Genomic DNA, 23,193 nt, shown 5'->3' with positions numbered 1-23,193 from the left:
TGAACAAGGGGGAGCGCATAGACTCCAGTCTGATAGCTGACAAACCAGCAGAGGACCAACCCAGATTCCCTGAATGTGGTGTTAGTTGGGAGGACTGGGCATTCTACGGGGCCTCTGGTAATGGACCAGTATTTATCCCTAGTATACGAATGGATTTGGGAGCCCATCCCACATAGAGGGATACTTTCTCAGCCTAGACACATGAGGGAAAGCCTAGGCCTTGCTCCAAATTATATGACAGATTTTGAAGACACCCCATAAAGGCCTCATCCTCCCTGGGTAGCAGAAAGGGGAAGGGACAGGGGTTGGTAGGGGGAACAGGGGAGGATGGGAGGGTGCTGGAACAGCAGTTGATATGTAAAACAAGTTTCAAATTTAAAAACCCAAAATCCTTAATACATGAATGGGAGTCCTCAAGACCAAGAAAACAAATAAAACACTATTGAAACCAACAAAACAAAAAATAAAACAACAACAAAAGCCCACAAACTCTAATCTAATAAACTGCTCACAAAAATACTTTGTATTTGCTCAACTACTTCTGAACAGAAGGCTGTCCTACAATAGTTGATACACACATTTTCACTCTTTGGAGAAAACTGATTTTTCATCTTCTAAAAGGTAAAACTGACAGATCAGTTGTTAACTGTTACACAACTGGCAAAGTTTTCATGGAGTTGTTCATTCACATTTTAAAATATAACAAAATAAAATATAATAAGAAAAAAACTATCACATTAAAGTTGGATACCAGAAACCAACAAAAGGAAAAGAGTTTAAGTGAAGGCAAAAGTATCAGAAACCCACTCTTTATCATAGTTTAGAATCCTGTGAAAGCACTAAAATGGAATATATATATAAATATATTTGATATATATATATATCATATACATATGATATATATATATATCATATATATGATTGTCATATATAAGGAAGAATTATATTATCTTAGAATTCATTAAAACCCACTTATTATTTCTACTGGGAAACTAAGCATGGCTTATGAAGATATGATTGTGTGTCAAGATGCAAATAATGGACTTGTGATGGGTATTCTTGATTGTCAACTTGACTACAAGAAGAAATAACTAAAACCAAAGTATCTCAGTATGTTTGTGAGGTTGTTTTTCTTAATTAAATCATTTTAAGTGGGAAAATCAACTTCTAATATGGATGTTGTGTTGGGAAGATGAACCTCTAATCTGAGACATACCTTCTTCTGGCTGCAAATATATAGAAATAGGAAGGGGGAAATTAATCCCATATCAAGCCACCATTTTTCCATTTTAGGGCAGGGATTACTTCAAAATATAATTCCATATTAACAGTTTATAACTAAGTGATATCAGAGCAGACACCCAAGCAGAAGACAAAGGGGAATACTACTTACTGCCTTGCTCACTGATGCATGCTTATCTGACTTTCTTATGTAGCTCAAGTCCACTTTCCTATGATGGTGTTACACAGTAACTTGGGTGTTCCTATAACATTTTTCAATTAAGGCACGCTCTCAGAGATTAGGCCACAGCCAAATTTGATTGAAAAATCTCTTCTGAGGTTTGATCTTTCTAGGTGACTTTAAGGTATATTGAATTGACAAGAAAAGTCAAGTATGAAAGTGGTTTGCTACTTATGAACGTGAGATCTCTAGGGGTAAGAGTGTTAAGGTGCTTGTTCCTGGCTTTTATTCATGGTTATTTATTTATGTATCTATTTGATTGCTTTATTTACAGTGATATTGGGGTTAGGATTATTCTTGTTGATTGAGGCTTCCATATATTTATTGTCCTTTAGTAACAAGGAGAACAAATCAGCTGGTTCTAATGATAGACACAATAGTACAAGGAAGAGGACATGGACAAAGATATCAACCCCAAATATTGGAAGTTCTACATTACAACTGATATTTTGATTTGAAATGAAAATATGAGTGTAGTTTTAATATAAAATTGGAAAAATATGTTATGCACAATATTACTTGACAAAATAACAATGATAAGTATGACTACATTTTAGACAAAATTAAAATCATGTTTACCAACTTGTAGGATATGATATAAAATGGATAATACATAAATGAGGATAATACTGAAAATAATTCAATAAAAGAAATAAAGTTTCACAAAAGGGCAGTCATATGCTAACATTAAAAGGAGGACCTTTACTTCATATGCAGAATCATAGACAAAAATCAATCATGATATTATGGATTGGGAAGATGGCACAGTGGTTAATTACTCTCTTTTAATGTGGTCCATGAGCTCAATTCCAAGCACCCATACTGGGTTGCATAAGGCCTCTTGTTATTTGAGTTCCAGGGGAAAACTAAAGCCTATTTCTTATCTTTGCAGACAAACATGTAAACACACACACACACACACACACACACACACACACACACACACACACACACACACAGATACAAAAAGTTCTTTCTCTGTGTCATCTATCTAACTCTATCTCACATATGTGTATATACACAAATAAAATTAAATCTGTAAGAGTCATTTAAATAAATGCAACACTTACAACTATAAAGTAGTAGAAATCACAGAAGAAAAATTCCATCATTTTGGACTAGTCACACCTTCTAGATACAAGCACAAAAAATAGTGATGTACAAAATGACTACCAGAAAGTTATCAAAATGGAAAGCATTTTGTAAATTCATTGCTAATTAAAAGACAACAATAGCAGAAGTTTCAAGGATATCAATTTAATTAGGGTTTTATTCCTGACATTTCTACTCCATAGCAATATTATTAATGTTAGGGCCAGTTGTGTTTCTCTTTCTTTCTTCCTTCCTTTTTTTTTTTTTTTTTTTTTTTTTTTGAAAATGAATAATGGTAATGGCTTTTGCCTCTGTGTTTCAGAAGGTAGATCTAAACCTGTCCAAAGCCATGGTATGAACATGGAAACGTGCTTCAACAAAATACAGGATTTTATAACTATACAGTCAATGGAAAAAAAATTGTCTCAAACATGAATAAAATGTTTTTTAAGACAAACCATTTAAGCAGAATTTTCTCAAGAGAGACCTTCAGACTGCAGATAAGCACATACATAAACATTCAAGCTAAGTAATTGTTAGTACCATAAATGAATAGAGAAGGAATCTATTATGCTAAACCTATTGCGATGATAAAATGAAACAGACTGTTTAGAAGAATGCAGAACAAATGGAAAAATTTGCTTATATGTTGCTATTTAGAAAATAGCATGGGGCTGGAGAGATGGCTCAGCCGTTAAAGGCTAGGCTCACAACCAAAAACATAAGAAAATAGCATGAAAAGCCAGTTCAAAAAAACACTTGAGTTTCTCAGAATATAAGACTTATATCTGTGATTGAAACTAGCCAGTCCAGTCCTACATGATTTCCCAAAGGTATATAGAGATGAAAATATGCCTTGACTCAGTAACACGATTTTTTAGAGAATCATTACTTTTAAGACAATATAAAATAAGATATAAAAATAGATTCAAGTATTTGTCAATATACAGATGTATTCACCAGGCAAAGCACTGTAATATCCTACAATAAAGAGGAAGCAGCCACTGGTGCATGAGTGGAATTTGGAAAATCACATGAGAATTAAAATGTCAAACAAAATTTATAGTTCATTTTAAGTAAAACTCAAGAGTGTAAATAAATATGTAGTACCAGATTTAAAACCAGTGGTTACCTAAGTCCAAAGTCATATTAAAGAGGAGTAGTTTTAAGAAAAGAGATGAATTTTAAGTGCCACAGCACAAAAGTTAATAGCATTCCCCACCCCTGCATGAGAACAGAATTGACTTCACAGTATTTCATTTGACAGCTCAAAACTGACTACGTTTCCCACTTCAGGGTACCTGATATACAATCTTCTTTTCTCTGTGGGCCCTACACTCATTAGAACATATTCCCATACAGATAAACACAAGCATATAATTATAATCCTTTAACTTTATTTTTAAATTAATTTTAAAGGTACACAAAGATCCTCTAAGTGCCATAAAGCAAAAATATCCTTCTTGATAATTTATCCTTCTTGATAATTTACATAAATACTTCAAAACTAAAGAAATTTTGTAAATTAAAAGGTATATTGCATACTGATGTGACACTTAAATTGATAGACCTTTTTAAAAATCCTATTTTATGAGAGTTTAAACTAACAAGTCCCATGAAATATATAATGTTAAATAGCTTAGACTGATGATTAACAGGTAAGGCAAATGCTGATAATTTGTACTTGGAGAAGGTAAATGAAAAGGAAATCTGTCTTGATTAAAAACAAAATAGTTTTCCACAATTCTTTTATATAAGCAATGTTATAGAGTTTATTAAATTAATAAATGTTGTCTTTCGCAATTACTAGTTACTGGCTTTTCTGTAACTTTAATGTAAAAAGCTTTTTGAATTATAAAAGAACATATTCTTTCATAAATTACACTAGGGTTATAGGGCCTATTGCCTTCACATGTACACAAACTGTAAAGGTTTAATAACAGCCTAAAAAAGAAGATGAATCAGAATATAACTCCCTTAGAGAATCATGGGATGCAAATCAAATAGAATGGCCTCATGAAATTGCCTTCACTTAGGAACATAGGAAAAAACAGAAAAAAAAATATCAAAGAATGTTATTTGGTATGATATTATTTCCCCATTTGTCATGAACTAGGGACTTGTATGGCCATGGAGAATGAGGAAAACTATGGAATTATAGGATAATTATTGTTTTGGTAGAGAATAATTGAAGTAAGACTCAGCAATTTTTTAGTTACTATTGCAAGAAGTAGAATTTGCTCTGAGATGTTAGAAAATAGGCAAAATATGTACAGACATCTTCCAGTGGAAACAATTATTCTCAGGAACTTTGTTTCACACCAGAATTTTTATACATATTTATAAGAAAGATAGAGCTCTCTTGTGCTACATGTTGCTCTAACTCTACACTGAGACGTTCCTTTTGCACAGGTCTTGGGAAAAAGTGAGCATTTACTAAAACAGACTGAACCTGCAAAGTCAACTTGCACTGAAATGTAGGACAGGAAAATGAAAAACACGTGGGGTCTTCTGAAGGATTACAATGATTTAAATCAAAGCAGGACAGCATTTATCAATTTTAACCCTATTATACCCTTGAGTAAAACACTGAATTGGAAACTAAGGACATACAATATCATCTGTGGTGAGAGAGGTGATGAAGAGGGTATTAAGTTCCAGATGTAGAGTACCAGTAAATCACCATAAAGTAAAAGTGACACAACATTAAATACATGCTGATTTTTTTCCACATAGAAATAAAATAGCATGGTATTTAGCAGACAAGACTGGTTTGTATTTACCTTCAAAATTCAGTTATTTTTAATAAGATTTTTAAGCTAGTGTTTAACAGGAAAATTTAGCATGTTCTGTATCAGTGAACAAGAAACTTTCATGAACTTCTTTAAGCATTTTTTATTTTTTTGTAATATAAAAGGTGATTTGCTCTAAATGGCAGAGTAAATATCTGAAAATTGTTTCTTAACATCAGATTATATTTAAGTAAGTCTGAGAAAAGAACAGATTTTTACTTGAACAGTTTCCAAGCAATCTGTTTAGTTCTTCTCTGTTTCAATTCCATTTCATAAACAAGTTGTATTTTAATCTACTGCGCTGTTAAACTAAACCTCACCTTTCCCTTTAGTTATATAACATGAGTTTCTAACACAAATTGAAATAATAGGACATTTTGAAGCAATCTGTACTTTGAATAGCTTTTCAATCATTCTCCAATATTATCATCCTGTTCCTATAATGAATTGAGGTTGCTGAATTTTACTGAGAAGTTGTTCTGTTTTCTCACATATTGAATAATTTCATTTGTAATAAGTGAATCCACTTAGTTGAGTTACTATTGGAAATGACAGTTAATACTTGAACTATAAATTCCAGAGCTTAGTAATTACATGTGATTATTAAACAATATATGGTATTAGAGAACAGAAAGTCATACGGGGCTACAGATTTTTATTGAATTTGAATTTGCCTGTTCCTGGGAGATAACTCACAGGTCACATTATTTGCTGTGCAAGTAAGAGGCATGATGTCCAGAAGCTACTTCATAGGTGTGTGAGAGTAGAAGGCTAACTGTGTTTCTAGCACTTAGAAGAAGGACTCCAGGGTCCCTGGAAGAGGCTGGATAGATAGATGAGTCATACTCAACGCTTAGTTGCAGTCTCCTCCAAGTCACAGTGAAGAAGTAGGAGAGTTTTGTTTGAAAGTCAACATTAATCCTATGCCTACATGAACATGTATCTCTGAACACACAAGTTTGTTCACACACATTGAGACATGTATGTAGACATGCATCACATGCATGGCACATATAAAAAACTTGCATTGTTTCATTTTATTTCCACTCTGTTCTAAAGTAAAATCGAATAAAGTTGATATAATTTTCAATATTTGAGGTCACTACAATAAATAGATGTTGCTTAGTTTTGTATTGTTTGTTGTGCCCTTAACACAACAAAGGTTTTTCGCAGAAGAGCAGACATCAACTGCAAAATTAAAAAAAAAAAAAAAATCTATCAGGTTATCAAGTTGGCCTGTAGGCAACTTTTGACAGTAGCACTACTGTGAGGGCCTTTCTGGCTTATATAAGAAAACATGCTAAGCCAGCTATAAGGGAACAAACAAGCAAACAAGTCAGTAAGCAGTGCAAGGCCTCTGTCACAGTTCTTACCGCTGTGTTTTTTTGCTGCTTGAATTCCTTCCTTGGCTTTCCTCAGTGGACTGTGATTTGAGGAAAATATACCAAATAAACATTTCCTCTCCAAGATGATTTTGGTTAATACTTTTCTCAGCAACAGAAAGTAGAAAAAGATAGCATATTACAAAATAAAAGAATCTAACTTATAATCATACAACACATGGTTAGAAATATATGTAATTTAACATAATCATTCACATCAGTAATCTGATAAAATTTGGGTCAAAAGCTATTTGTTTTACTACAATACTTTTCCATGTGTTTGTAGCATTGCTCCTATATGATACTGTTCAAAACTTTAGGTAAGTTTATTTTAGAATGTCTAGGAAAAAAAAAAGATTTTTCTTCACTGATAACATTTACACAGCAAAAATAACAATTCTAAACTTCCCTAGCAATGATGACATCATTTAACATGAAAACCTTTTTATTTCTGTCAAGAACAAAAATAGTAGGTAGTTTTTAGGAGTCTACATTAGTAAACATATATTTTTATGATTTCTTCAGTTAATAGGTGATTTAAAAGGGTTCATTCACATAAACAAGTATTATAAGTAAGAATACATGTATATAGACACTAATAAACAATATTAATTTTTAGATTGAGATTGATTATGGTTTGTAGAGAGTACCTCTATTATCAATGCTGTTTTATAGCTTCATTTTTACTTTACAGTAGCCTGCTATTGTAAACTCATAATAATCTGTACATATTTTGAAATATAAACTCATGCTTCTATGTGTTTTTATATATTTATTTCAGACTATAGGAAAGTTGTTATTACTGTGTATTATATATTATGTAATAATATAGACATAATTTAGAAAAATACATATGCTTAATTTGGCCTTAATTTTTAAGTTTAACTTTTTAAGAAAGAACTAAACAAAAGAAACAGAAACTGCAATGAGCAGGTCACAGAGATTTTGAATCACATCCCACACTCAATATTCAGTGTAAAACTCATAATGGTATAATAGGGCTTGAGACAAAGTATTTGAATGTACATATTGAACTCAGTCATTACTATCTTTCTTTAATGATTTATTTTGTTAACTTGTTAAAATCACAAAATTTCTATTGATAATTTGAGTAACTTTCTTACATTTCCTGTTTAAATTTTCTACAGATTATTGTTACTAAGTGCTCTGCCTCCTGATTACAGATCATAAAGTGTTCAATGAATTATTTTATTCATATTGGATCAATAACTCATTTAACATTGTATTTTGTTAATTAAATTAAAATTGTATTTTGCTCTAAGGTTCAATCTAATTCTAAAGTGGACCTGTTGTTCCCATGTGTCCAGCTGGTCATGCTGCTGAGGAAAGCTATGAGATCATTTAAGAGGTAGGATTTAGACAAGTCACTGATGTAATTCACCCCTGTTTACTCTCTTTCTTCTATACTACAAATATGATGTGACCAGAAGCTTCCTACTCATGATAAATTGTTTTCCCTTGAATTGTAAAAAAGAAAAAACATAAATAACCTCTCCCTCTTTAATTGCTGAGAAAGGGACAGGTACAATTTTTATTTATGTACTAGCAGATGCTGTAATTGATATATATCATGTCTCTTAGAAGAAGGACCTAAATAATTTCTCTGTGTATCTATCATAGACAATAACTTTAGTGAATGTAAATATGAGCCCTTGGTATATTTTGGATATCGGTCATGTATCAAATCTGAGGTTGGTGAAGATCTTTTCCCATTCTGTAGTCTGCTATTTTGTCTTATTGGCAGTGTCCTTTGCCTTACAGAAACTTCTTAGTTTCAGGAGGTCCCATTTATTAATTGCTGATCTCAGTGTGTATGCTACTGTTGTTATATATATGATATAGTCTCATGTGCCAATGTGTTCAATGCTTCTTCCCACTCTCTCTTCTGTCAGGTTTAATGTTGAGATCTTTGATCCATTTGGTTTTGAATTTTGTGCAGGGCAATAGATATGGATATATTTGCATTTTTCTATATGCTTCTGCCTATTTATGCCACTACCATTTTTTTAGATGACTTCCTTTTTTCCATTGTCTACTTTTGGCTTCTTTGTAAAAAAAATCAGGTTTTCATACTTGTGTAGATTTATGTCAGGGACATTGATTCAATTCTATTGATCTATGTGTTTGTTTTTATGCCAATAATAAAATGTGTTTATAACCATAGCTCTATAGTAGAGATTGGAGTCAGGGATGGTCATACCTCCTGTGCTCATTTATTGTACAGGATTGTTTTGGCTATCCAGATTTTTTGTTTTGTTTTAGTTTGGTTTGGTTTTCCATATAAAGTTGAGTATTGTTCTTTCAAAGTCTGTGAAGATTTATGCTGGAATTTTGATGGGGATTGAATTGAGTCTGTAGATTTCTTCTGGTAAGATTGACATTTTTACTCTGTTAATCTACCAATCAATGATCATGGGATATCCTTTCACTTTTTTTGGTTAGAGTTACCTCAAGGTGTTTTATATTATTTGTGGCTATTGTAAATGGTATTGTTGTATATATGAGGGCTACTGATTGTGTGTGTGTGTGTGTGTGTGTGTGTGTGTGTGTGTGTTAATCTTGTATCCAACCACATTAGTGAAGGTGTTTGTCTATCAGAATTTCCAGGTAGAATTCTTGGGGTCACTTGCTATGCTATGATGTCATCCACAAAATGTGAAAGTTTGATTTCTTCATATCAAAATTGAATCAGCTTGATCTCCTTTGTTTGCCTCTTTGCTCTAGCTAGAACCTAGAATACATAGCCTTGTATTGCTCCCAATTTTAGTGGAGTCAATTTGTTAGCAAGAAACTCAAGAGCCCCTACCCAGTGGGGGCACACGCCTTTAATCCCAGCACTTGGGAGGCAGAGGCAGGCATATCTCTGTGAACTCAAGGCCAGCCTGGTCTATAGAGTGAGCACCAGAGAAGCTCCAAGGCAACAGAGAAACTCTGTCTCAGGAAAAAATTAAAAAAAAAAAGAAAGAAACTAAAAATCAAAATGCAAAATAATCCCATTATTATAGAGTACATATTTAAAAGAGAATTCTCATCTGCAGAATCTCAGATGTGTGAGATATACTTAACATAATTTTTCAACACCCTTATCCATCAGGGAAATGTAAATCATAACATCTCTGAGATACCATCTTACACCTATTGCAATGACTAAGATCAAAAACAATAATGATAGCCTACGTTGGAGAGGATGCAGAGTAAGGAGAACAGCCTCCACTGCTGGTGGGAGTGCAAACTTGTACAGCCACTTTGGAAATCAGTATGGTGGTTTTTCAGAAAACTGGGAGTCAATATACCTCAAGTCCCAGTGATATCACTTTTGGGCATATACCAACAGTATGCTCAATTATACCACAGGGACACTAGATCAGCTATGTTAATAGCAGCATTTTTCCTAATAGTCAGAACATGAAAATGCATAGATGCACTTCAAACTAAAAATGAATAAAGAAAATGGTATATTTTCACAGTGCAGAATTACTCATCTGTAAAAAATCAGATAACAAGAAATTTGCAGGCAAATGAACAGAACTAGGAAAAATAAAAGAACATCATAAGTGATGTAAACCAGAACCATAAGACAGAGTATGTACTCACTCATAAGTAGATGTTATACATAAAGCAAAGGATAACCAGTGTACAATCCATAGCCCCCCAAAAATTTGGTAGCAAGGAGAACCCTAGGAGGGAACACATTGATCTCCCTTGTGAGAGCAAATTGATGAGATGTCCTGGGAAAACAGGGGGTGAAGGAGCAGGGCTGGGTATAGGGAGATAGGAACATGAGGGATTAGGATGGTTCAGTTAGGGAGGGACAAAGGTGAAGAGAAGAAAGAGATATATTGATGAAGGAGCCATTACATGGTCAGAGGAAACCTGGTGCCAGGCAAACTTCCTGGGATTAGACAGGGATGACATCTATTAAGACTCCAAGCAGTAGTGGAGACAGTCACTGAACTGGCCTTCCCCTGTAATCTTATTGGTGACTACCCAAATTGTCATCCAGTAACCTTCATCCAGTAACTTATGGAGGCTGATGCAGAGATCCAAGCCAAGCACTGGTTTGAGCTCTGGGAGTCCAGTTAAAGAGAGGGAAAAAGGATTATATGAGCAAAGGGGCCAACGTCATCATAGGGAAACCCACAGAGACAGCTGACATAAATTTGTGGGAACTAACACACCCTGGAATGAATGTAAGGGATCCAGCATGGGAGTGATCTAGGTGTTCTTCAATGGGGTGACAGTTGTGTAGTATGATCTTTTACATGACTCCTAGCAGTAGGACTAGAACCTGTCTCTTTGGAACTTATTTCCTATGGTGTGATGTCTTTCCCAGGGGAGGAGCTTGGTTCTACCTCAAGTTGATAAGGCACACTTTGTTGACTCCGAAGGGAGGCCTTACTGGTATTTTATGGAAGCTGGGGAGAAAAGGATGGGGGTAGAATGAAGGTAGGGAGAGGGATGAGGAGGAAATGAGGGAGAGCAAACTATGGTTGCTATGCAAAATAAATAAACTTTTAAAACACAAATAAATATATAAGTAATGAATAAATAAATTTGTGTCCTGTCTAGTCAACATCCATAACTAAGAAATATAAAAACTAAATAGAGTATAACCACCCTGTATACACACACCAAAATAAATGATAATGGTCTCTTATTTTCTAGTAAATCAAGACACTTTTAGTTTTTCATTTTAATAAGACAGAAATTCCTCTACTTGAGTTTATCATGTCATGTTGTGTGGTAATCCTTTTGTACACTGTGAAGATATATAGATGTTTGTCTCATCTGTCTAAGACATCTTGGTGGTTTAATAAATATCTGCATAGTTAATAACTAGGCAGAAGAATATGGACAGAACTGGGGAGAGAGAGAAACCCTGGAAAGAACAGAGGTGGCATTCTCCAGCAAGATATGAAACAAGCCAGGAATACAGTATAAAGGAGAGGTAACTATCCACATGCCAGAAAGTAGATAAAAAGAAGGGGTTAATTTAAGCTTTAGAACTAGTTAGGAACAACCCTAAGCTAAGGCCAAACTTTCATTCTTTCCTAGTAAATAATAAGTCTCCATGTAATTATTTGGGAGCTGGCAGAACAGATAAATCTAATTATTTTTGGTATTACACAGGGGGAAAACAAATGATGTTTTTACATCCACTCAGTTGTACATAAATATACTAACATTTTTAATAACTTCTTTAGCTCCATAGCCTCAAGTCAGCACCCAACCAGTCACGCAGGCCATGGCCTAGTGATATATCCATTCCTGTGGCACCAGCTAAGACTAAGATAAGTAGGTTTAAACCAAGTCACTGTTATTCTATTTACCAACAAATAATCATAAGGCAGAAGAGGTGTGGGAGGTGAGAATCTTCCAGATGAGAAAGACAGAGAAGCAAAGAGTTGTGTGTCCAGGTTAAGCACTAAATAGATATTTTGTAAAAAATATGTGTACATGTACACAATAGAAATTTACTTAAATATTACAAACATTCATTCCTCTAATGATGTTTGTAAAGAACTTTTTTTACACAAATAAGGAAACACTGAAAAAAGAAACACTACTTATACATCTCAGAAATCCATTCTCAACAATTGTTAGTGCCACACACAGGGAGTCAGGCGTTCAGAACATAAAGCTCTAATAAAATGCATCCCATAGTGAGCCATTTGTAGATGTACAGCACCATCAGTAAAGTGAATCCAGATATCCTATACATTATGGTGAATGGCTTCAAATCTCATCTTCCTTGAAGCAACTCACAGTGAAATGAGCTGAATAAAACATATCCTGATTTTTCACATTTACTGTTATTAAAGAAAGGAACAAAGTAGTGCCAAGGGGGATAAAGGAATAAAGCTATGGCTATTCAGTTGTGAAGAAAGTAAATTAATAAAACTAACCTCATTTCTTTTGTACATGCTTTCAGTAGATGCCCCTGGAGAACAATTCCCTTTATGGAATAGAGTAAGTTTGAGGGTGAGCTATGAAGATTTCTAACTGGGTCTTACCTTAGTCATATTTGTGTTTGGTGTGTCATGAAGAACTAATATCTTAGAATCCTTACCATCTGACACTTGATTTTTCCCCCCGTGGGTAATTTCTTTTTCAAACAGTTTACAAGAAGTGTTGGTAAATATTATTGTCACATCAAATATACTATGTAAAATATTGTCAGAGAAAATGAGAAAATAATAATGTGAATGTATTGAATAGAATTTTCTAAATCTTTAAAACATGTGTGATGCTCTGGGCTTATGTAAAATACTAAATCCATCTTTTCCCATTGCTGTGCAGAACTTATTACAGTATGCTAGAAAAAACCTTCACCCACCATGACAAACACAACAACCTCTAGGCTGTTCATCTGCCAAGGGGAATATTTTTCATTTCAATGCCAGCTGAGTTATGTATGTGAACATACTTTCCAACCTGTCTGCCTGACTCTCGGTTTTCTTTAGTGGATTCCATTTAAGAATTAGTCCAGCTTCATTTTCTACTGTACTGGACCTTACATAGATGAATAGACTGTTCTGCATATGCACATATTTCAACTCTAAAAACAAAGGCCAAGGCCAAATACCTCAACAAATAATATTTTCATTAGAAATAACATTTACTGATAACTACAGATGCATACTCAATAATGGGGGTTTTCAAAAACCTTAATCTTCAATTAAGTAATATTTTTCTTGCTAAGTGTTTGATAATGGGGAAAATTAAATCTTTTATAATTACTGTAAGTTACTATTTTCTTTTTCTCATATAAAACAATGTTTGTGAATTTACATTATCTATGTAGTTTTACTATAGTAAAAATAAATCAGTGTAATACTGTTTGAATTGAGGGTTAAATGAATTTAATAAAGCATTTGCATTATTATTATTTATTTTTAATGTTGTACTTGTGTTCACATTAAGAAAATGTCATTTAAAAGTAAATACATATATATCACAGAAATATACAACTTCAGTGCTCATTCTAGAGCTATTGACTTTTACATGGTAGAAACATTCAGGTTCTGGTTTCTAAACCAGATTCCAAGTTCAATTGACAAGTGGGCCTTCATAAAAGAAATCTTCCCTGAAGATGAGTTTACAATCAATTGAGTGAAGAGGATTGGGAAATAATCTTTGTCTAACTAAATCAGAAGTCCAGCGCAAATCTGTAGCCACAGTTGATAGTTATGTTGTTAATGGAATAATCTGATTTTCTCTCTCTCTCACATACAAATATATGTGTGTGTGTGTGTGTGTGTGTGTGTGTGTGTGTGTGTACATATATGTATATACATATACATATATATACACACAAGCTTTTGGGGCTTAAAAGATGGTTCCATGGTTAAAACTGTAGGCTTTGTTTTTCTTTTTTCACTTGTACTGTGAACTTCAGCAGGCCCAATGACATAGAGATAGAATGTGCAGTTTTAATTCCAAAAGCTTCATTGCTTAGAAATATATCACATTGAGTACTTGCCCAATATTACTGTTCCCTACTGTGAAATGAAATCACATAGCTTTCATTTGAGGATTGTTCTTCTGAACCCAGTAGAGTACAGAAAATTCTAAAGCATGTTTTGATTTAATATGTTGTCAATTCTCCCACATTTCTTCTCCTCTTTCCACAATTATTTTTAAATTACTCTACTGATTACCACATTCATTATTTAACCTGTATTCAATATTAAGATCTTAAACTTTATTTTCCTTTACAATGTAACATTGATTAATAACAATATTTATACCTGTGCCCTGCTTATTTTTAAAACATATGCTTATTTACTTGGAACTTAATATTTGTAAGCACTGGTAAGCACTGCTACTACCAACTATTATCCTAAATTTTATGACAATTTCATTAATCCTAGAGAAAAATCACTTTGTGTCCTAAAAGTTATGTTTGGTCATAAGATTAAATTTTTTTGTAATTTGTTCTGCTTGGCTTGACATCATTATTATTTATCATTTATTATCATATTGTTGGGTGCTGTAAAAAACAGGATTCTCTGACAGAAATTAGTTGATAAAATGGATATTATTACAATGGGAAGCTATCACATTGTCTTACATGATACAGACTGAATTATTTGAGAGTAACTGCTTCTGTACTTAAAAAGCTGAGTACACAGGAACAGTTCAGCTCATGGGGCAAAATGCCTCAGTAATCACCAGTCTGTCCATGCTGGATTCCTGGAGAGTGGCTAGTCTTCATCAAAAATTGGAAAGCTGAAATAAATGAGATCTATCGGCATCAAAGTTCAGAGCAACACTGATAGAAATGTATTCAATACAGTCTGCATGAAGGCCCAAAGACAGTGAGGCAAATGCATCACTATTCTGCCCTCAGATTGCTTTATATATGGGCCATAAAATGATGGGCTACTTAATTTGATATTATCAAATATTTTCATTACATGTAAAGTAATTACTTCCTCTTATCCATAGAAAAAGAGTAAAAAACTTGAAAGGTACAGTATTCGTTACAATTTACCTTAAAATATTCCTGATAGTGGCCATTATTTATTTTCAATTGACTGATAAACATATTTATACTGAATTTATAAATAAAATTTTGTCATTTAAATTTAGTTTTTTTTTCAGTTAAAACATCTTTATTTTTGCAATTATCATCCCATACAAAAGCAATAGAAATGCAAATATTGACAAGTTTACAATTGAGTACATGAACAGAGTATGTGTACACATTATCATTTATGAAAGTAACTGATCATAAAAAAGTTCTAAATCCCTCTCTTCTTCCTCAATTCTCAGAGCACATGATAAGCACATGATAAATACTACCTCACACTAGTGCTATTACAAGTTCAAAATTAACACTATATAACTTACATAAATCCCATTAATATAATAGCCTAACATTTTTGTTCAGAGCTCTGTATGATAGAAAACCACATTCACATTGATAAAGATCAGAAAATCAGCTTTTACAAAGTCACTGGAGCTGCCTGACTGAGAAGACTCCATCAGTTACCTGTAAAGACAGTTGACCCTAGATTAGTTCCATAAACACATGGTTAAAATCCACTGCCAACCCATCTGAAAAGCAGCAACTGAAATCTCAAATTCTTGTGAAAAACCCCAAGTACCCTGCTGTCATTGTAACTTGGGGGGGGTGGTATATGGTTTAGTCTTCACCAGATTTAGCTTAATTTACAATTGAAAACATGTGTAACACTCATCATAAAAAATAAGGCAAGAAAAACAATTTATCATGAAAAAATAAACTCTTAATGGAGAAAACAAATACAAATGCACAGTAGTTCATGCTTAGCCAGCCTTCCAGATGGCCAGGCAGAGCCAAATTTTTCCAAGAGTTGCCACCAGGTGGCAGTTAACTCATGGCAGAGAAGTCTTACAAGGGTTCAGTTAAACATGTATCCAAATCCTCCACTTGGCAGTGTACATGTCTGACTTTGGTGAGTGTGCCAGCATACATATCAAAGTTGTCCTGTGAATTTGTCTGGGACTCAGAGCTTCTTTCTGTAAATTCTGTCTCCATTTCCCCAAGGTCTACAGGTTGTATTTCTTGCAAATTACATCCTTCTTCATCAGGAGGATCACAAAAATGCAGAGCCACCTTCCACAGTTTGATCTATTGATCCCATGACCAAAGACTATACTTCTTAAATTTGTTGGGAGTCCCAGGATGGATTCCAGGTTGTAGAAGATGTCTGGGGACCTCTTTAATGCATCGATCATAGGCAATAGTGTTCTTCCCATAGTTGATCTGCTTCTGTCTACTCATCAAAACACTTTCATCTGTCTCCACATCAGCTGGCACTGAAGACATAGACTCCTTTGAATCAGAACTTTCTGATGATGATTTTCTCTCTCTTCCAAAGTCATTTATGAGTAGTTTTCTCTTGTATCTTGCAATCTCTTTGTTAACTCTGGTCCTCATTTCATCTTCTTCAACTGTACTTGCCTAGTCAGAACATCTAGAATGGGGCTTAGGGCCTTCAGGAGTCATAAAGCTTTCAGGCTGACAGTCTGCAATCTGGCGCTTGCTTTCCTCAGAGTTCTTGGGCTTCCGGCCGAGACTCCATCTAGCAGGGGACACCGGCTTTCACTGGCATCATGGCAGCCCCCATACCTGGGTGGGCTTCTAGGTCTGCAGGCCATAGTGGCAGAGGATCGAAGGACTGTGTAGCAGCAATAACCTCACACAGCGACAGCACTGGTGAGGTGTATATAATATATATATATATATATATATATATATATATATATATATATATTATTGATAATGGCACCATTTTTTCTGTTTCATGTTCATCTTTTTGTCTGTGCCTCTTTTTATATGTGCTAGTCATGTCAATATGTTACATTGCCTATGGAATTTTTTTTAGTTGTCCTACACATCTGCAAATATGCACAGCTGCAGTGGTTATGCATTCTTGTAATCCCAGAATTTGGGAAGCTGAAACAAAAAGACTGACATGAGTATGGAGGCCAAACAGGACTACATAGGGAGTTTCAGACCATCATGAGTTACATAGCAACATCTTTTTTTCAACAAAATACACCCATAAAGTTTTGCTCATAATTCTGTCCATTTTTTATGAGATATATTTTCTGGTATTCATAAAGTTTTATATGTATACAAGTAAAATCACACTGTAACTTTTCTATATGATTTTGTTCTAAATTTTTGATCTCTTTTATTAAATTGAATTAAAATTAAAATATTTCATTAAACTTTATCATAGCTTTAATATTGATATGTTTTCTTCAATTATTTTGTTCATTGACTAAAACCTTCTATTATTTTATTTCTGTAGCTCCTTTCACCCTATATTATACATGTATTTATTATAACATATGTATGATTGAATTTTAATTTTGTGGTTTTCTTCCTTTAACTATTCAAGGATTACTATTTATAATGGTTTGGATATGGAATGAACATGTTCCCCATATGCTCAAGTGCTAGAGGAAAAGACCCCAGTGTGACTTGAGTAGAGACACACTGAAATAGTTGAGAACAAGTGTCTGGAGGAAGGAATTTAGCCATGGATGCATCATTGGTGGGAGAATCTATTGTAGTTATCCTTGAGCTGAAATAGTTCCTCTGAGAATAGAAGAGGTTATCATAAGGAGATTGGTCTCCTCTGAATAGCCATTCTGCAACAGATGTTTGCCTCCTTCTCCTCTGACATGGTGTTACACAGTCAACAGGACTGTCACCAGCTGCTGTACCAGGCTATTTTCACTTTATAGAAGACTCATGAGCCAAATAACCCTCTTGATCGTTATATATATATATATATATATATATATATATATATATATATATACAAATATTGAGATTTTTCACACGAAATAAAAAATATACTGCTAAAATGGGGAAATTTTTATGTTTTTATTACATTAATTTAGCAATTTATGCCTTAAGTTGTTTGCTACCCTCTTATGAATTACTCTCTCTATGATTCATTTATTTTAAATGATATTTGAGCACATTTCAGTTTTCCAAACTGGTTGTATGCAATGCTTGCAATTGAAAGTTCTCATCCTAATATTAATCATAATCATTGTCTTCCAAACAAATTATGAAATGATTTAGTCATATAGCTGTATTTATCCTCATTTATCCTCTCTAATTGTCAGTATGCATATTTGTGGGAACATTTGATGGTAATTGTACAAACCAATTTCAATGGAACATAGCACTTCAGTGGTTAGGATACATTTATATTTGCTTTGTGTCTTCAAGTCTCGGAAGAAATGGTGCATTGCATCCAGTTGACTCTCAGATTAAAACTACTAAATGGTTGAATGGATGCAATGCACTTATACATTTGTGTTCCATGACTCATAATCAGATGATTATGAATGAGAACAGATAAGTTAGTTATACTATGTTACTAGTTTTACTAGTTATACTAGTTAAATATGATAACTTTACTTAAGATTTAGTTTATAGGTCACAGAACAAACAACCATAATCTTAATTATTTTTCATTTAATAATTGGGTGAAAGTTAAGCATCATCCATATTATAGACCCACTATCCCAGAACATTCTCAAAAACATCCACATAGATGTGTTAGGTCAACATTTCCCTTCTATGAAATTCTCTCTCACCTAGACTAGAAAACTGTAAACTCAGCCTCAGCAAAAAATACACATGGATTCAAATGCATGTCCTTTTCATTAATTATATTAATAAACACTGATCAAACTCATGTACTGTGGTCCAGCCTCAGTTGGGGTTCAGGTCCTGAGACGGGGAACAGGCATTGGCACATGGAAACTGATGACCACTAAGTGGATTACACTCACGTGGCCCCAAATAGCTCAGGCCATAGTAGCATGGTAGCATAGTACCTTGGTAGCATGAACAGTTTTATCATTAGCTTATATTTTTGATATTAGGAAATGTATCACAATTTAAGGAATATGTTGTCATCATTATGAAAGCCCCCATGCCTCCCTTCATGCTTTGCCAAACACAAGTTCTCAACCCCTACTTATCCTTATTCTAGACACAGAATTCAGCAGGCTTAACTAAATATTGATCCAGACCCATCCTGCTCTCTCAGTACTTGTCAGTGGGTAGCCACTTACTAAGTTAAAAAGTATTACACATAGGCATAATGTTTAAGGACAACAATATTCAAATCCAGACAATCTGTTCATGTCTACAAGATATAGTTTTATACAGTTCTTTTTTCTACAAAATGATTCCATGTCTCTGTAAAAGGTAGACTTTGATAAGGCATTCTTTTCCCATCCAACAATACCATGCTTCTTTAACCAATGTAAATTCCCGTGTATGGAAAAGTTGAATCTCTATACCCACATTTTTGCATTATAATTTTTACTCTTGGAGCATACCAGATGATCCCATTGATTTTATATCCCTGGTGTTAAGAGAACTTACTCTCAACAGTTGGCCCTATATTTGCTCCTGCGGCCTTTTCCTTGTTCTGTGTGTGTATGCCTTAGTCTCTTTTCTAGAACTATAAGACATGGCTAATGTTCCAAGTGTTGTTTTCTCATCTGTACCTAATTATCTCTATAGGGTCAGAGAAGATAACAAGATTGGGAGTGTATTTAGTAATTCCAGATAAGAGATTTGAGAAGCATTAAACTACTGTTGATGTGTAGGGAAAAAAATATTGGAAAAGGAACAGAATTTCCAGGAAAAATTACTGCTACTACATGTATGATGGAAAAATATAAACTAAAAATCACCCAAAGAATCATCAATATAGTGAGACAGAACAGAGCCTGCAAGCTCCATGAAATTTGTAAATTCGTATAATGTCCCAGGGACTACTGGTACTTGCCAAGCTAGCCTCTGTTTACACAGGTGCCTTGCCCGGAGAAAACACATTGGACAGGTAGTAATATATGGATACAAGACTAGGCGGCATGTCTCACACCAATCAGGCGTATTAAATGTGTTTAAAAGTCTACTCTCTTTGATAGTTTTGGAAATATATTTTGAACTACATTAGTCATCATAAATGATGAAAGATGCATACTTTCCAATTTAATATTATAATCATTGAATTAAAAATATTGTCATAAACCTACTACCATGTTCAATTTCAGAAAGTGACATAAAGTTTTAAATCACATTTTTAAAACTTTCCTTCTGTAAATAAAATCCTAAATATTACTTTCCGTAAATGTGGTGGTTGAATTTTAGTTTTTAAGGGATCCTTTTTTGTATTTTTTATTATTTTTTTTTTTATTTTGCATGTCGATCCCAGTACCCTCTTGCTCCTTCCCTCTCTCCCTCACATGCACACTGACCACCTTACTCTCCCATCCCCCCACCCCATTCCACATGCAGGGCAATGCCATCCAGGTGGGGCCATGTAAATCTGTCAAGTCATTTGAAGTAGGAACTAGGACTTCTCTCCTGTCTCTAGGTTAAGGCAGTATCCCTCCATGGGGGATGTGTCCCCAAGGTCCTTTTGTGTACCAGGAATACATCCTTGTTCCACTGTCTGAGGTCCCTTAGACTGCTCAGTCCTTCTAGCTCAGACCCATATTCAGGTGGGCCTGAGTCAGTCCCATGCTGGATTCCCAGCTATCAGTCTGGGGGCCCATTAACTCCTCCTTGTTCAGGTCAGCTGTCTCTATGTGTTTCTGCAACCTGGTCTTTTCCTCTCCCTCTGTATCTGGATTCTAGTTAGAATCAGTGTTGAGTTATGGATTTTTGCTTCAGTTTCCAACAGATACTAGATGAGGGCTCCATGACAGTAGATAAGTTAGGTGTTGATGTCACTATCTGAGAAGGGCATTTATGGTACCTTTCCACGGTTGCTCAAATTGTTAGTTGGCAGTACTCTTGTAGGCCTCTAGATATTTCTTTAGGTTCAGTTTTCTCTTCAAACCAATAATGGCTCCCTTTTAAGGTTTTCTCTCTCTCTGTCTTTCTTCTGTCTCCTATTGCTACCCTGATTCAATCTTCCTACTTGCATGTGCTTTCCTCTCCTACCCTTTTCTTTCTCCTAATTCTCTCTCCGTTCGCTGCCACCCACACACTTCCCATGTGCTCTAGGGGACTTGTCCCTTCCCCCTTCTGTGAGGGACTTTATATGAATCTCTTAGAATACACCTTGTATCCTAGTTCCTCTGGTGGTATGAATTATAGGCTTGTGACCCTTTGCTCTAGGTCTAAAATCCATATATGAGTGAGTACATACCATGTTCCTCTTTTTGTGATTTGGTTACCTCATTCAGGATGCTTTCTTCAAATGCCATCCACTTGCCTTCTAATTTCAAGACTTCATTATTTTTTCTGTAGTTCAATATGTAGATGTGCCACATCTTCTTTATTCATTCTTCAGTAGAGTGGCATCTAGGTTGCTTCCAGGTTCTTACTATTACAAATAATGCTGCTATGAACATAGTTGAGCAGATGTCTTTGTTGTATGCATGTGGAACATTTGGGTATATGTCTAAGAGGGGAATTGCCAGGTTCTGTGGTAAACAAATTCCCATTTTTCTGAGGAACCGCCATACTGATCTCCAAATGGCAGTACATGTTTGCACTCCCACCAGCAGTGGAGGAATTTTCCCCTTTCTCCACATCCTCTCCAGCATAAGCTGTCATTGGTGTTTCTAATTTTAGCCATTCTTTCAGGAGTAAGATGGTATCTCAATGTTTTTTGATTTGCATTTCCCTGATAGCTAAGGATGTTGAGCACTTTCTTAAGTGTCTTTTGTCTTTTTTATTTCCTCTATTGAGAATTCTTTCTACAGCTGATAAACACCTTCAGCATACTAGCTGGATAAAAGATAAACTCAAAACAATCAGTAGCCCTAATTTATTCAGATGACAAAGAGGCTGAGAAAGAAATCAGAAACATCAACCTTTACAATAAGCCACAAACTACATAAAGTGCCTTGGAGTAACAAAAAAGAAGTGAAAGACCTATATAATAAGAACTATGTGGCTCTAAAGAAAGAAATTAAAGAAGATATCAGAAAATCGAAAGATCTCCCATGTTCTTGGATAGGTAGGATACATATAGTAAAAATTGCAATCTTGCCAAATGCAAACTACAGATTAAATTCAATTACCATTAAAATCCAACCACAATTCTTCACTGACCTTGAAAGGACAATAATCAACTTTATATGGCAAAACAAAAGACCCAGGATAGCCAAAACAACCCTGTACAATAAAAGAATTTCAGAAGGCATCACCATCCCTGACTTTAAGCTCTACTGCAGAGCTATAATTCTGAAAACAGACTGGTATTGGCACAAAACTAGACAGGTAGACCAATGGAATCGAATCAAAAATCCTGATATAAACACACACCTATGAACTCCTCATTTTCGACAAAACAGCTAAAAGAATTCAATGGGGCGAGGAAAGCATCTTCAACAAATGGTGCTGGCACAATTGGATGATGGTGTGCTGAAGATTGCCGATAGACCCATGTCTATTGTCATGCACAAAACATGTCCAAATGGATCAAAGTCCTCAACATCAATCCAGCCACTGATGGGAGATGTCATTCTGTAAATATGTTTCTCATACTGGTTAATGAATAAAGTACTGTTGGCCAATAGGAAAGCAAGATAGGCGGGGCTAGAAGACAAGGAGGAAAGAGAAAGTAGGAGGGAGGAGTCAAGACGGAGAGTCTGGAGAGAGCAGGACACCAGTTGGCTCTCTGGTAAGATGAGACCACGTGGAAATATATAGATTAACAGAAATGGACTAATACTTAAGACAGAGCTAGCTGATAAGAAACAAGTAACTGCCAACAGCATTATGTCAAATACAGAGTCTCTGTGTGTTAATTGGTGCTGTTGTGGCAGTGGGACAAGACCAGTGGCAGGAGGTAAAAACTTAATTGTTACAAGCCACACTGAACCTCTTAGAAGAAATAGTAGGAGGTACCCTTGAAGAAATTGGTATAGGAGACTGCTTCCTGAACATAAT

At 34.7% G+C, this 23,193-nt stretch overlaps 1 pseudogene; it reads right to left on the bottom strand.

Moving 5' to 3' along the window:
• Positions 1 to 15,965: 15,965 nt before the first annotated feature.
• On the bottom strand, positions 15,966 to 16,898 carry LOC127230474 (histone RNA hairpin-binding protein-like; annotated as a pseudogene).
• Positions 16,899 to 23,193: the final 6,295 nt, after the last annotated feature.

Source organism: Phodopus roborovskii, unplaced genomic scaffold (genome assembly GCF_943737965.1).
Source record: "Phodopus roborovskii unplaced genomic scaffold, PHOROB, whole genome shotgun sequence".
NCBI classification, from domain to species: Eukaryota; Metazoa; Chordata; class Mammalia; order Rodentia; family Cricetidae; genus Phodopus; species Phodopus roborovskii.
Note: the sequence above shows the minus strand (reverse complement) of the source record. Positions and strands in the feature narration are given on the sequence as shown.